At 40.6% G+C, this 12,554-nt stretch overlaps 1 protein-coding gene across 4 annotated transcripts in view; it reads left to right on the plus strand.

Moving 5' to 3' along the window:
• The window catches only part of LOC132836360 (spectrin beta chain, non-erythrocytic 1-like), a 302,644-nt gene that overhangs the window by 199,328 nt on the left and 90,762 nt on the right, over window positions 1-12,554 (plus strand). The gene's annotated exons all lie outside the window — the stretch shown is intronic.

Here is a 12,554-nt window from a genome sequence, read left to right on the forward strand (position 1 = left end):
TTCTGTTACAGCACATACCCAATCATTTCTATCTAAAGCAAGTAGTAAGAATTTAGTGATTATTTCTGATCAATTTTAAATAGTATTGTGATTGTGATGCCTAAACATGGGAGATTCCCAGTACAAGATACGTTATTTCCCCATTGGTAATTTAACAAAGATATTTATGTGACTTCTTCTCATTTTCCTGGGCTATTCCAAATCACTTGATGGGTGAGAGCAAAGAAATGGTATTAATTGGATAGCTTTGCCAAAGAACCTGCAGCAGTGCAGTGGATCACATCGCCTCCAGTTGCCTAAACATGAGAGATTCCCAGTACAAGATTATGTTATTTCCCTGTTTAGACCATTGGTAATTTAACAAAGATATTTATGTGACTTCTTCACATATTCCTGGGCTATTCCAAATCAGTTGGTGGGTAGGAACAAAGAAATGGTATTAATTGGATAATTTTGCCAAAGTACCTGCAGCATTGCAGTGGGTCAAATGGTCTTCATCTGCATTGCACATTGCTGTGATTCTTTGACTTTCTGAGCACTAGATGTCTATTGCATGCAAGCACAGATGCGCACAGCAATATCCTTCACACAGCAAATGAGCAAGGACATCAAATGGATTTAAGGACAAGTGATCAGATTTTATTGAGGGGTTACTGTTGGCCAGTGCTCGAGCAGAACTCCCTACTTCCAACCATCACTGGATGAGTAATCCAAAGGCCAAGTCCAATTCAATACTAAACTGTCATGTAAGATGGTCAGCTTCTCAGCCCCAGCGGAATCTTAGTTCCTGTTAGCTTCCTGCTTTGTTCAACCATCCATATAAAAAAAACAACCTTTTGCCTGTAATATGAGACTCACTCAGCAAGCTCTGCCCTGCCTTTTATTGAGCCAAGCCCTTTGGCAAACAGGTGTGTGTTCATCACCATTCCAAATTGCCACTGACATTGCACTTGTTCCAACTTATTAGATTTTTGCTTCTGTAAACAGCATTGTCATACACCATAAATAATGAAATATAGTTGACTACTAAATTGTTTTGAAAACTTTACATTGCATCAGCAAAAGTCTGCAGAAATAGGATGGCAAAGCCTCTACTGTTCCCTTGACAGTTGCGTGGTGAATTTAGTCTTTTGTTCAAACTTCTTGTTGTGTCACATGTTGTTGTTAATGACAGATGTCTGACATGATGAGGAACTTGTTTTATATTGACTTGGTGTAGCAAAATGGCTTATATGAGAGTCTAATTTTTCTGTCCAGTTACCTGAAAGCACTGATTCATTTTAGAGGTGTACTTTTGTCACTCTTACCTGTTCTCTTTTCCTTGCCCAAATAAAGCCTGTCTGTGCAGCAAATGTGTATGTAGTGACAGTATCAGCAGGATATTTGATTGTGGATGACATCACAGTTGAGCGCAACCTTGTCTTCACCTTTTATTCATATGGAGCTATATTACAGTCAAGTTTTGGCAGATAGGACAGTGGTCCTGAAGACACGTTTACTGTTCCTGAAGCTGTTGTGCTAGAGATCATCTGGCTCAGTTCAAGCCACAGTGCTGGTCATAGTGCTTTGCTGGGTGGTAACTTGGCATCAGGAAAGTTCATTACTGTTTATGACTTGTTAAGAGTTTTTTTCTATAACTAAGAGAACCAAAGTTATTGTTTTAGTAGAAGGGTCGCTGGACTTTAAATGTTAGTTCTTTCTTTTCAAAGATGCTGCCAGACCTGCGAGAATCTCCAGCAATTTCTGTTTTTGTTTTAGAATTAATGCTTGCTCGATCAGCAGTCGTCCAAGTGGTGAAGAAAATGATCACTGTATTGATTTCTATATCAAATACAGATATTAAGCACAAGTACATCAACAAGAAATCATGTTTTAGGAACATAGGAACAGAAGTAGGCCATTTATTCCATCTAGCCTGTTCCTCCATTCAGTGAAATCATAGTTGATCTGTTGCCTAACTCCAAACATCGGCCTTTGGCTCATATCCCTTAATACCTTTGCTGAACAAGAGTGAGTCTATCTCAGATTTAAAATTAACAACTGATCTTGCATTAACTGCCATTTGTGGAAGAGAGTTCAGACCTCTGTCACCTTCCGTGTGGCTATACATTTTGGAAAGCAGCGAACAGCCTTGTTCAACTGTTGTCATATTACTTAGAGAATATTACATGATTTTATAAGGTTGGTCAAGAGGAGTTTAACTTAAAACCAGTTTGGGATAAGAGATTAAACCTCAAGAACTGTCTTCCTCTTCATTATTTTGGGTTTCAGATATTGCTACGAATTAGTGCACTTTCACAGCTGGCAACCAATGGTGTTCGTTCTGTTGCTAAGTGCATTGCGTTAATTAAATCTATAGAAACTTTTATCATTAGTTGGGAAGTCTTAAACATTCCAACAGTTACCATTGTATTTTCATCTGCCACGCAACTAATTATACAGATTAAAGGTGACCAAGAAATTTAAAATTAGACACCACCGATAGTTTATTTGACAAATGGGGTATATGAATAGGAAGGGTTTGGGGGGATATGGGTCAGGTGCTGGCAGGTTGGACTAGACTGGGTTGCAATATCTGGTCGGCATGGACGAGTTGGACTGAAGGGTCTGTTTCTGTGCTGTACATCTCTATGATTTTATGACTAAATACAATGTGTAATTTCTAGAACAAATTATCCTGAGTTAATTTCTAATCTGTGCTGCTTTTCATTTGAGTGCTGAAATTTACCTTGGAAATCTGCCGTCACTTCAGTGTGCAAGCATTTTTTGTTTTGTCTGCATAACTCCATATATAGCTACTCATTGCAGTTTTTTTATGAGTCATAAGTTAATTTGTTTGCGCACATATTCCAGTGAACGTTCGGTTGCATTTAGTTGGGCTTTGGAGGATTTGGCTAGTATCATGCTAGCAATCGGAGTCAATTGGATTGTGTAGACTAGTTCAGTGAGACAGAGGAGGGTATTGATGGACGGGGACTGGATGGGTCTGTTGGGGAAGAAGCAGAAAGCCTGAAGGCCATCCTTGTGAGAATTTGGACATTCACACTAATTTGGCGAGGTGGAGAAGGGTACACATCCATATCGCACAAGGATGGCCTTCAGGCCCTCAGCCTTTTCCTCAACAAGCCTATCCCAATCATGCCAGATGTCCACCTATTTTGGACAGTGCGTTTTTCCCCACTCTGTCATCCAGCGCACCTCCTCCATTCCCCTCTCCAAATGCAATAAAGACAGGGTTCCCCTTGTCCTCATGTACCACCCCACCAGTCTCTGCCTCCAATGTATTATTCTTAAACACTTCTGCCAACTCCAATTGGACCCCACCACCAAGAACATCTACCCTTCTCTGCCTTCTGCAAGGACCTTTCCCTTTGCCAATCCTTGGTTTGCGCCACTGTCCCCACGAATTCCTCTGAACCCCCCCAGGTACCTTCCCCTGCAACCGTGAAAGATGCAAAACCTGCTGGCATGTCACCCCCCACCCTCACCTTCATCCAGGGCCCCAAACAGTCCTTCTAGGTGAGACAGAGGTTCACCTACCTCTTCTCCAACCTAGTTTCCTGTAGCAGGTGCTCTCGATGTGGTCTCTACATCGGTGAGAACAAACATAAACTCGTGACACGTTTAGCCAGGCCACAGGGACTGACCTGACCTCCCGGTCACTGTCCATTTAATTCCCCTTCCCACTCCCTTTCCGACAAGCCATTCTTGACGTCCTCCATTGCCACAGCGAATCAGACTGCACAGTGGAAGAACAACACCTCATTTTCCATCTGGGGAGCCTACAGTCCAGAGGACTCAACGTTGAGTTCTCCAATTTCAAATAAGCTCCCTTCCTATCAGCCCGACTCCCTTTCCAGCCCTCCCCTCTCCCTCCCTTCCATTCTTTTAATGGACCCTTCCACCTATCAACCGGATTCATTCCTCCCATTGCACAACGAGGTTGTACTCTCCACCTGTGTTCACCTGTCCCTAGGAGAAAGTGAGGATTGGAGATGAAAAGTGTGGTGCTGTAAAAACTGCAGGTTAGGCAGCATCCGAGGAGCAGGGGAGTTGATGTTTCGGGCATAAACCCTTCATTGGGAATGTGGGGTCTGGGGGGGAAGTTGAGAGATAAATAGGAGTGTAGGGGTGATTGAGGAGGGTGGGTTAGAGCTGGGAAGGCAATAGGTTGATGCAAGTAGGGAGTGATAGTGTAAATCAGAGGGGAGGGTGGAATGGATAGGTGGGAAAGAAGTTGAACAATTCAAGAGGGTGGTGCCGAGCTGGAGGGTTGGATCTGGGATGAGGTGGGGTGAGGGGAGGTTAGGAAATTAGTGAAATCGATGTTTATGCCATGTGGTTGAAGGGTCCCAAGGCAGAAGATGAGGTGTTCTTCCTTCAGTCATTAGGTGGCTGGATTTGGCAGTGGAGGCAGCCCAGGACTCACATGTCCTTGGCAGAGAGGAAGGGGAAGCTGAAGTGGTCGGCCACAGGGTGGTGTGATTGTTTGGTGCGTGCATTCCAGAGATGTTCCCAGAAATGTTTTGTGAGTTGGCGTCCTGTCTCCCCAACATAGAGGAGACTACATCGAGAACAACAAACACAGTAGATGAGGTGTTTGGATGTGCAGGAAAGTCTCTGTCGGATGTGAAAAGGGCCTTTGGGGCCTTGGACAGAGGTGAATGGGTAGGTGTGGCCGCCGGTTTTACACCTCTTGCGGGCGCAAGGAAAAATGCCAGGTGTGTGAAGGATGATTTGGTGAGGGGCGTGGACCTAACGAGGGAGTCATGGAGGGAAAGGTCTCTGTGGAATGCAGATGGGATTGGGGAGGGAAATATCCTTCTGGTGGGGTCTGATTATAGGTAGCAGAAATGGTGGAGGATAATGCGCTGTATCTGGAAATTAGTCGGGTGGAAGGTGAGCTCCAGGGGAATTCTATCCCTACTAGACTTCTATCCACAGGTTCTATCATCTATCCCTCCCTACCCCACCACCCTGCCCCCTCCCCACCCAACCAACCCCCCCAACCACTTATCTGCAGCTCCCCTTACACTCACCCCCAGTCCAGAAGAAGGGTTGCCCCAAACCATTGACTTCTGCACCTCCTGATGTTACCCAGCTTGCTGTGTTCTTCCAACTTCTGTTTGTCCACCTTGGACCAACATGTGAAGTTTGTTTTTGTCTCTGAAAATACTTTGAGCCTTGATTCTCCTCAAGTTTGTATATCACAGCTGGATAATGTACTCAAGCTTCATGTCAGTTACCTGCAAATTTAAGTACTGCCACATTTGATGCACTTATGTTTGCTATCATTCTTATTTTCAAAATCTACTTGAATGGAACAAGCCTAATAAACTGTTACCATTTTAAGAAAAAGCAATTAGGAAATCTGACTGGGGTTGAATGCTTTTGGAAAGAAGACCTATTTTAAGAGTGGAAAACATCACAAGGCGTCAGGCAGACTAAGCGAAAGGCTGATGGAAATATTTTCATACAACAGAATCTTCCAGAAATTGCATTACTGAAGAAGTTCACTGATGGAATGGATTTGGCCAGAGGGAGTATCATTCAGGAAATTTGGTGATGAACTGGCTTGGCCAGAAGGTTTATCACTCGTGGTATCACTTATGGGCTGTCTCAGCCAAACTGATGGTCAACTAAGAGGCTTGTCATTTAATTAGCTTGCCCAGGGGATTTATCACTCAGTAACTTCATTGCTAGATCATATGTCCCTCAGAAGCCTTGCCAACAAACTGGCTTTTGATTCCTTATTTTCCCTTTCTTTTAGATCTCTTTTTAAATCTTCAAGCTAAAGAAACAAAAGGTCCAGTGACTTAATTCAGCTCTTTAATGTGAATTGATAGTGTTCAACATTGCAACAATGAAATTTACCTTTCATAATTGTGAGAATGCCAGAACTGGAAATACCTGAATTCAAATTACAGAATTTTACAGCTCAGAAGGAGGCCACTTGATTGTGTCTGTATCGCTTCCAGTTTCTTAATAATTAATCTGAAGTGAAATGAATTAGGTTCTGACCTCACATCTGTGCCCTTTGTTTGAACTGAAATGGACTAATTTTAAGGACCAGAGGTGCAATGAAATTAACTTAAGGACATTGCCAGTTTCTAGTGTGCATGGACCCATGGCACAAACCTGAGCATTATTCAAGAGTCTTCCTAATGAGTGAGAAATATTATATGACTGCAGTAGCCTTGAGAGGTTTGGGATTAGGCACATCATGGAGCATTGACAAAGCTTAACTATGTATCTAAACTGCTCTGTACCTATTCTGGAATGATTGATGTGGACACTGCAGAGAACATTTTGCTCTGTATCTAATCCTGTGCCGTACCGTCCCTTGAGGGTGTTTAATGTGGACAGTACGGAGGGAGTTTCACTTAGCAACCCTGTGTTGACCCTGTCTTGGGATTGTCTCATGGGAACAGTGTAGAGAGACCTTTATTCTGGATCTAACCCAGTGTTGTACCTGAGCTAGGTTTGTTTAATGAGGAAAGCCAAAATGGAACTGACAAAATGACAAAACCATTTTTTTTAAAAAAGCAAAGAATTGCAGATGTCTGAAATCAAAAATAAAACAGAAGTTGCTGGAAAAACTCAGGTTTGGCAGCATCTGTGGAGAGAAAGCAAAGTTAAAGTAACGGATCCAGTGACGCTTCTTCAGAATAAAACCATTCTGACAAAACCCAACAACGGTTTAAGAATCACAAGATTGAATTAATGATATTTGCACTGAAAATTATTTGAATTACCATTATACTATGCAACTGAGTAAAACTAATTAGTAATGAGATGTAAGTTAGATCATATTTGGAGAAGTCTGCCCAAATATCAGCACCTGATCACAGAAAATTTATCAGACACAAAGAAAAGTTGCAAGATTGATTTTTATTTAAAAATGACACCATGAACAAGAATACATCACCTGTCAACAATCGCTTGCTAACATGGCTCTCGTTTTGACACTGAAGGTGGTTTTACCAGAAACTGCTGTGGATTGAAGGTCTGGATTTTATTATCTTAATCCAAGGACTTGCACTCATATATGAATGTTCATTATCCTTCATTGAAGCTGAACAGCTGAGAGTTCTGTCAGCTGTTCACAGCAAATGGCCAAGAAAAATGTCTTCCTTGATGGATACCCTGTTAAATTTGAAATTCTGCAGCCAAGTGCAAAGATCAGTGTTCATTTTCATATTGTGTAAACTTGTAGGTCTCTAGTGTAGAGTCTATGATGGATGCATAGCTTGCAGAATGTTCGTTTGGCACATATGAGTCAAACATATAATTCACAGGCCACCCTTTGATATGTTTGACTTCTGTGGTAATGTATATGGATGTCATAGTGAAGCTCACAAACTTCTGTTCTTTTTCATTTTTTTTATTACTAAATGAGATTGATGAAAATTATCTTTCCCTTTTTAACTTTTTCACTTCCATTATATCTCCCCTAACCATTTCTTTATTGTGAATAAAGCATAATTTTCAAGCTATTCACAATGAATGTATTCTTATCCATGGTGTCATTTTTTAAATAAAAATCAGTTTGCAACTTTTCTTTGTGTCTGATAAATTTTCTGTGATCAGGTGCTGATATTTGGGCAGACTTCTCCAAATATGATCTAACTTATATCTCATTACTAATTAGTTTTACTCAGTTGCATAGTATAATGGTAATTCAAATAATTTTCAGTGCAAATATCATTAATTCAAATCTTGTGATTCTTAAATCGTTGTTGGGTGATATGGACATGGGCATGTGTAGAGACCTGAAATTCACTTCATAAAACTTACTTGAGAATTTTGGTTTGTATACAATGTACTCAGTTATTATCAGTCAAAGTTCAATTTTCCTTCAAACCGTGCTTTGAAATACTATAAGTACAGTTTGTGTCATACACTAATTTCTTTTATTTAGCCTGAAAATGCTGTCCACAGAGCTTCCAATACTGCAATTGTGTGATGTGTCACAATTCTTGTTTTACTTTCTTTTCCTTTCTGATGAAAGACTGTTGTAGTTTCTGTAGCTTACTGAGCATCAGCTTCTGAAATCTGAAGAGAAAACTGTCTTTCTACACAATGGTTTAAAATATACCTTTTGATTGCATTCACTGTCACCCTATAGTATTCGGCTTTCTGGGTGTTGGGTATGTTAATTCTTAAGATTACAGTGGGGTTTCCATTGGTGCAACTGGAAAATGCGTTATGTATTTTTGAAATTGAGTCACACAGAAAACAAGAACCTAATGTCCTTTCTAATCCTGTGCTGAGACAGATACTTAGATGAGACAGCACTTGTGTTGCTTCAGTCAAGTTCAGCACCCTTGCACTGAGCAAGGGAAAATCAGTTACCCGGAGGACCGCCTGACATGACTGGTCTGGGAAATATGGATATGGATATTGGTAGGTTTGGGTTCAGTCATGTTGAAATGGTCTGCTCGGATTCATTGTGTTGAGCTTATACATGAACAAAACTCACTTAGAAGAGATGTCAGAGGATCCCTGCCCATTAAGTACCTGGAGTTATTGCCCTCAGGACCAATTTGGAAAAAAAATACCACTGTGTAGTGAATTCTGGCACTGTTAACATTTTCCTGGTGTCCCAACTGGATTGTTCCTCTAATGGAAATCACTGCACTTTGTAATGTTATCAGAGTGGCATCAGTGTGGACACTCCCAAGGCCGTGCCTTAAAGAGTGATGCTATCTACAGGACATTTGGCCGCAGGCAGTTCTAAATTCAGCACAGAAACTGCTACTTAATTGTAAAAAAACATCAACTGTTCCAACAGCCATCCTTCTCAGCTAAGCCCTTATCGTAGTGAGATAAAGATCAAAGTTAAGACTCTTAAAAAGTTTGCAAGTGTTGGAATCAGCTAAGCAGCATTCTTTTGCATTTCTGCTCTGGACAATATGTTGCAGATTATCACCTTTTATTAAGCAGTAAATTTATACTTTTTAGTTAAAAGGCTTGTTGTTATGTCAGTACTTGTGTTGTGCCTCTGGGGTGTTGGTCCATCCTGGAAGCTACTTCAGGAGCTGAATGGGGTGATATGGATTAGATCTGCAAATGTGTTGCTGGTCAAAGCACAGCAGGTTAGGCAGCATCTCAGGAATAGAGAATTCGACGTTTCGAGCATAAGCCCTGATTCCTGATGAAGGGCTTATGCTCGAAACGTCGAATTCTCTATTCCTGAGATGCTGCCTAACCTGCTGTGCTTTGACCAGCAACACATTTGCAGCTGTGATCTCCAGCATCTGCAGACCTCATTTTTTACTCGAAGATATGGATTAGATCTTTGCTGCCCAGGAGATCTAGCTTCCCTGGAAAACAGATAGAATGAAGGAAAAGTCAGGAAAGATCTTTTTCTTCTTTCCTCTGCATTATCAGCTGTGCTTCAGTGTGTAATAGTTTCACCTGAGTCAGTAGGTAATGGGTTTAATTTCCTCTCCAGAGACCCTGAGCTCACAATGCAGGCTGGCACTCTAAATATAGTGCTGTGGGATATCGTGCATTTTATTGCCTGTCCCTAGTTTCCATAAAGATGGTGGTGGCGAGCTGTCTTTTTGAACCATTTCAATCTAGGTGTTAAACCAAGGTCCTCTTGGGTTGATGTAAAAGATTCACTGTGCTATTTGAAGAACAGAAGAATTCCACTAGCGTTTTGACCAATATTTATTGCCTAACCAGCTTCATTGAAACAAACAATCTTGTTGTTGATCCGAAATCTTGTTCTCTATAAATTGGCCAAGGTGTTCACCCTCTTCATAAAAGTACATAGTCTCTCAAAAGCAATGAATTGGTAATGAGTTGTATTAAGGTGCCCATAGGTTATGAAGGGCACGATATAAATGCTTGCACTTTCTTTGTCTTTCTAATGTTTCAGACACTATCTGCTTTATGATATTTTGACATGCAGAAAGCTAAAAGGTGTCAAGCTTAATTCATAGTCTGTAATCAGTAATTTGATCTTAATTGGTATGGTTGCTGAAGTGATTTGGTTGACTTCAACACATTATCAGAATGGGAAACTTATTGCCAGTCAGTGGCTGCTGTTGGAAAGTATTGGATTTTAGGGTTTGAGTTGAGTCATAAAACCCCCTCATCAGAGTTAAATCATCTGTGGATAATCTCAATAATGATTTGTAATGTGAAGCGTGATGCTTTGGGTCCAGCACATCTCAGTAAGGACAGAAGTGGGTTTTAAATAGCACCCCAATCTGGATATGCCAAAGTGCTTTACAGCTTCAGTTCAGTTTATTTTGAAATGTAGTAGCCAATTTTCACCAACAGCAAGCTCCCACAGACAATGTAATGGGAAGCAGGGTATGTTTTAGCGGAGAAGTTTCCTTTGTTACTGTCTCAGGAAAGGTTTTTTTGTGAGTGAAATAAGAAAATAGTCAACCTTGGAGGCCAATATTGCGTGCACATCTGTTGGCTATAGGGCAGCAAGAGGGAAGAGTTCATGAAATGTATCATAGTGAAAGGAAATAATTTCTACTGTGATCAGAATTTTTTTCTTTTGAGTTTGAACTGAAGTCTGATGTTGCTTTTGAGAGTAAAACTAAGATTAATTGCAACAGCCATACTTTTGACTACATTTTGATACCTGTAATAAAACTGTACATGGGTACTAAATAGCAGCTCAGAATCTGTAACCTACAGTGTACATCAATGTCAGAGAATCATTAAAAGTTGGAATGTTGAGGCAACTCTGTTGAAAAGCACATGTAGCTTGGTTGTTAATTTTGAAATGTTTTTTATGACTGATTGACTTTCTGAAAAATGTGGCTGCCCCATTTACATTAGAGCCATGTTGTTGCTGGAAGGTCTCCTGTATAACTCTCCTCCAAGGCCAAAGTGCACCACATTTTTTTTAATGTTCTGTGGTCGGGGTGTAGTTGTCATCTGTAAGGACAACATTTGTTGCTTATCATTAAAACTCTGGAACAGTGGCTTACCAGATAATTTTAGAGAGCAGTCAAGAGTCAACCGCATTGCTTAAGGTCTGGAGTCACATGTAGGCCACACTGGGTAATGCCAAAACATTTTTTAAAGGACTAATAAACCAAGTGGGTTTTTAAAAAATGCTGATAGTTGTCACGGTCACCATTACTGAGATTAGCTTTCGACAACTACGTTCCAGAAGCTGGAACGGTGGATTTAATCTGTCTCTCCAGAGTATTAGCTCACAGTGAATAGAGGCTGTAAAGATGAATGTGTAGGTTCCCAATGAATCAACCCTTTCCCATTCACTCTCAATGGGCCAAATCTCTTTCCATTCATTCATATTGTACAGAATTTCTATAGTGTAATAGTCTTTTCTTTAATTGCACAGAATGCTGGTGCCAGCACAAAAGGCACCCTGATTATTCACTTTGTATTGTACGCCAAGGAAAGTACATTGAAACTTGATGAAAACACCTAGTTAGTTTCAGCTATGCTGTTGTGTTCAGTTCTGGGATCTGCAACTTCAGAATGGATGTGAAGTCTTTGGAGAGATTTCAGAAAAGCGTTATGAGATTGGTACCAAGGATAAAGATAGATTGGAAAACTGGGGCTGATTTTCTTGGAAAAGAGAAGCGAAGGTTGAGAGGTTATTTGTTCAAGGGTTCTGACCAGTGTAGGTAAATAGGTCATATTGACTGAAAACCAGAGGGCACAATTTTAAGGTGATTGACAAATGAACAAAAGACAAACTTAAGTTTATTTAGATGGAGTGAGTAGTTTACATTTGGAATGGATTACCTGAGAGTATAGTGGAGGCGATTTCAATTGAAGCTTTCTACAGGGCATTTGGTAAAGTCCAAATTTGGGTTTTGGGCTGATAAGTGGATAACATTACTTAGGGGTTACAATTGACCAAAAACTGAATTGGACAGTCTGTACAAACGCTGTGGCTACAATCACAGGAAGGACAAGGGTAGCGAATGCATTGGAGCACTACCACATGCAAGTTTCTCCAAAAGCCACACAACATGCTGACTTGGAAATGTATCACTGTTCTTTGTCAGCTGATGTTGAAAATCTTAGAACTCCCTCTCTAATAGCATTAGTGGGTGTACGTACATCATGTGGACTGCAGCAGCTCAAGAGCAATTCTCAGGAGTGATTAGGGATGGACAGTGAATGCTACCCTTAGCCAGAAATTCCTACATCCTGTGAATAAATGAATAAAAGAAAAGATACGCTCCCAAGGTGATAAGATCTACAAACTCTGAAATAGAACTAATCAAGTTTCTGTTGCAGAAAGTTGTCATGAATATGTTCAGCTGATGGTTACTGCATAAAAGAGACCAATCTGTGGTCCTGTATAATCAGTTCTGTTACCACCTGTAATACAGCACCACCTGTTCTATTTGCTGCTGTGTAAAATATATATTTGTTTTTATTTTATTCCTATTCTTCTTGTTCACATTGTGCAGTGTATTAAATTAATCATTCAGTAACACACAAATTTGATTGTGCTTGCATTATGGAAATTCTGTTCCAGCCATAATTTCAATTCTAGCAGTGTATTTACTCGTAACCAACTGTCTGATACCTTGTTG

The sequence above is a fragment of the Hemiscyllium ocellatum genome, chromosome 46 (genome assembly GCF_020745735.1).
Source record: "Hemiscyllium ocellatum isolate sHemOce1 chromosome 46, sHemOce1.pat.X.cur, whole genome shotgun sequence".
Classification (NCBI taxonomy): Eukaryota; Metazoa; Chordata; class Chondrichthyes; order Orectolobiformes; family Hemiscylliidae; genus Hemiscyllium; species Hemiscyllium ocellatum.